Below are 4,193 nucleotides of genomic sequence, written 5' to 3' on the forward strand. Positions count from 1 at the left end.
CTTCAAAGGCACACCACTCCAACCAGGCTCCATTCTCCCTCATCTCTCAATAACATCAGCAGAGCCTTTGTGATCCAATTACCGCTGTCATTCCATTCACCCTCTGGGTACCAAGTCCCCAACACATGAGCCTTGTGGGGGTATTTCCTATCCAGGCCAAAACATCTTCAGCAATTCTCCCATCCTTTCTTACCTCATCAGGTTCTCTTCTAGGGAGTCATTCTCACCAAGAAATAGACATGCTATACTATTCCTCTGTAAAAACAAACTCTCCTCCTCTCCCTCCCTTCCTTCTTCTTGGGTTTGATCTCAAGGATTGCTTGTTTGGCAGTACTTTACCCTTGAGCCATGCCTCAAGCCTTGCTTTTGGTTGGTTATATTGGAGATGGAGTCTCAAGGACTTTTCTGCCCAAGCTGGCTTCAAATCTCCATGCTGTGGTTTTCAGAGACCTTTTGAGAAGGTAGGATTACAGGTGTGAGCTGCTGGTTTGGTGCCTGGGATAACACCCTCTCTTGACCTCCTTCCTCTTCCTAGCTGTGTTCTATTCTTTCATCAGCAAAATGCTTTGAAACAGTTGTGTATTTCATGGTCTTTGATTTCTGCCCTTCCATTACTCTGTGTATGTGTGTGCGTGTGCGTGTGTGCCAGTCCTGGGGCTTGAACTCAAGGTCTGGGCATTGTCCCTGAGCTTCTGTTTGTTCAAGGCTAGCACTCTGCCACTTGAGCCACAGCGTCACTTCCAGCCTTTTCTGTTTATGTGGTACTGAATCAAAACCCAGGGCTTCACGCATGCTAGGCAAACACTCTACCACTAAGCCACATTCCCAGCCCTGTGTATGTTTTGTTGGACAGTCTCATTGTGTATTCCAACCTGGAAGCCCTCAAAGTTGGAAATCTTCCTGCTTCCACCTCCCTAGTGTGATTACATGTGTATGTTAGTATGCTTGGCCTTCCACCATGTCTTCTTCTTTTTTTTTTTTTTTGGTGCCAATCCTGGGGCTTGAACTCAGGGCCTCTGCATTATCCCCCATCTTTTGTGCTCAAGGCTAGCACTCTACCACTTGAACCACAGCTCCATTTCTGACTTTTAGGTGGCTAATTGGGGATAAGTCTCCTCAGATCTCAGCCGCTTGAATAGCTAGGATTATAGGTGTGAGACACTCACACCAGGCTATTCTTTTTATTTTTGCGTCCGGTCGTGGGGCCTGAACTCTGGGCTGGGCGCTGTCCCTCAGCTCTTCAGCTCAAGGCTAGCGCTCTACCACTTGAGCCACAGTGCCACTTCCGGCTTTTTTTTCTTTTTGCTTATGTGGTGCTGAGGAATCGAACCCAGGGCCTCATATATGCAAGGCAAGCGCTCTACCACTGAGCCACCTTCCCAGCCCCACCAGGCTATTCTTCTGTGTGTGTGTGTGTGTGTACACGCACGCATGCATATGTGCCAGTACTGAGGTTTGAACTCAGGGCCTATAACTCTTGCTTGACTTCTCTGCTCATGGCTACTGCTCTGCCACTTAAGCCATATCCCTACTTCTGGCTTTTTGTTTAACTGAAGATAAGTCTCTCAGATTTGTCTACTTGGGCTGGCTTGAAATTGAAATCCTCAGATCTCAGCCACTGGAGTAGCTAGGATTACAGGCATAAGCCACTCAGCACGTGGCTATTCCTCTAACTCATACTTGTTCCTTCACCAAAACTGTACTTTTCAGGGTAGCCAGTGGATCTATGTTGCTAAATCCACTCATTCACTCTTAGCTGTCAACTTACAGGACTTATCTGCAAAATCTGCCTCATATGCTGTCCTTAATTCCCTGTTTCCTTCCTACCTAGGAAGAAGGGCCTCCTCTTTCCAGTCTCTTCCTGATTTGATACAGACATGTTCTGTGGTTCAGTATTTTCCTTTCTCTCTGTCCATATTTCTCCAATAGTGATCTCATCTAATTTTATGACTTGCTATGGTTTGAATCTTAGTGTTCCTCCAAACAAATAATATTAAGTTTAATCCCTGGTGCTCTATTACTAATAGTATTATATGAATCCTTCAGGGGTCCTCTCTCGTGGGTTAGATTAGAAGCTGTATCAAGGTATCAGACCCTACATGTCTCCATGTTCATGTCCTGGACCTTCTCTGGTCACCATGGAGATGAACTGGTTTGTTGGTATTGTTTTTGTTCTTTCTTTCCTCTCTGGCCTTCATGGCTCAGTTTCCTAGCAGTTTGAAGTGTATTTTCTGGATGCTGGTTTTTGAGACAGGAGTCCATCATGCAGTTGCCAGCCTCTTAATAAAGACTCCAAGATTCAACCTCTCAAAAACAAAACAACACAAAACGAAAAGTTGTATCAAAACTCTTAGAGTCCAGGTATTGGTGGCATATGCCTGTAATCCTAGTTACTTAGGAGGCTGGAAGAAAAGCCCTTAAGACTGTGTGTGTCTTGGTGCTTGAACACAAGAATCTAGAGCTGTCCTTGTGCTTTTGTGCTCAAGTCTAACGCTCTACCACTTTGAGCCTCAGTTCAATTTCCAGCGTTCTGGTAATTGTTTGTTTTTTGTCGGTTGTGGGGCTTGAACTCTGGGCCTGTGCACTGTCCCTCAGCTCTTCAGCTCAAGGTGAGCGCTCTACCACTTGAGCCACAGCACTACTTCTGGTTTTCTAGTGGTTTATTGGAGATGAGTCTCACGGACTTTCCTGCCTGGGCTAACTTTGAACCATGATCCTCAGATCTCAGCCTCCTGAGTAGCTAGGATTACAGGCCCGAGCCACTGGTGCTGGCTCTGGTAGTTAATTGTTTGGGTTTTCGTTTTAACTGTATTTTTTTGTCTTTTCTTTTTTGGTACTGGGGATTGAACCCAGGACGTTGTACTTGCTAGGTAAGCGCTTTGCCACTGAGCTACATCCCAGCCCTTTAAATGTGGGAGAGAAATAATTTCTTGTTTTTTCTTTTGTCAGTCGTGGGGCTTGAACTCTGGGCTTGGGCACTGTCCCCACTCTCTACAGTTCAAGGCAAGCGCCCTACCACTTGAGCCACAGTGGCACTTCCGTCTGGTAGTTAATTGTATATGAGAGTCTCACAGACTTTCCTGCCTGGGCTGGCTTAGAACCACAATCCTCAGATCTCAGCCTATTGAGTAGCTAGGATTACAGGTGTGAACAATGGGTGCCTGGGATTAAGACTCTTATTTCCAGTAAGCCACAAAAATCCATATCAAAAACCCCAAAAAACAGAGTGCCAGTAGCTCATACCTGTAATCCTAGCTACTCAGGTTGAGATCTGGTTCAAAGCGAGCCACAGTTCAAAGCCAATTGGACTCAGATAAGAATTATCTCCAATTAGGGCTGGGAAGGCAGCTCAGTGGTAGAGTGTTTGCCTTGCATGCATGAGGCCCTGGGTTCGATTCCTCAGGACCACATAAGCACAAAAGAAAAAACCGGAAGTGGCACTGTTGCTCAAGTGGTAGAGCACTAGCCTTGAGCTGAAGGACAGCGCCCAGGTCCAGAGTTGAGGCCCCACCACCAGACCAAAAAAAAAAAAAAAAGAATTATCTCCAATTAACTAGCAAAAAGTGGAAGTGCTGGGGATAGAACTCCACCTGCTGGGGTGTGTGTGTGTGCGTATGTATGTGCACATGCACACATGTGCTTGCCAAAATTGGGGCTTGAACTCAGGGCCTGGGCACTATCCCTTAACTTCTTTTTTTTTGTCGGTCCTGGGGCTTGAACTCTGGGCTTGGGTGCTGTCCCTGCGCTCTTCAGCTCAAGGCGAGCTCTTTACCGCTTGAGCCACAGCCGGCTTTCTAGTGGTTTTTTGGAGATAAGAGTCTCACGGATTTTCCTGCCAGGGCTGACTTTGAACCATGATCCTCAGATCTTAGCCTCCTGAGTAGCTAGGATTACAGGCGTGAACCACCGGTGCCCAGCTATCCCTTAACTTCTTTTGCTGAAGGCTGGCACTCTACTGCTTGAGTCAAGGCTCAAGGCTTTTTGGTGGTTAATTGGAGATAAGAATTTGTTGCCCAAGGGGCTGGGAAGGTGGCTCAGTGGTAGAGCGCTTGCCTTGCATGCATGAGGCCCTGGTTCGATTCCTCAGCACCACATAAGCAAAAAGAACAAAGCTGGTAGAACATTAGCCTTGAGCTGAGGGACAGCGCCCAGGCCCAGAGTTCAGGCCCCAGGACAGGACCAACACGGGACCA

Source organism: Dipodomys ordii, unplaced genomic scaffold (assembly GCF_000151885.1).
Source record: "Dipodomys ordii isolate 6190 unplaced genomic scaffold, Dord_2.0 Scaffold118, whole genome shotgun sequence".
Classification (NCBI taxonomy): domain Eukaryota; kingdom Metazoa; phylum Chordata; class Mammalia; order Rodentia; family Heteromyidae; genus Dipodomys; species Dipodomys ordii.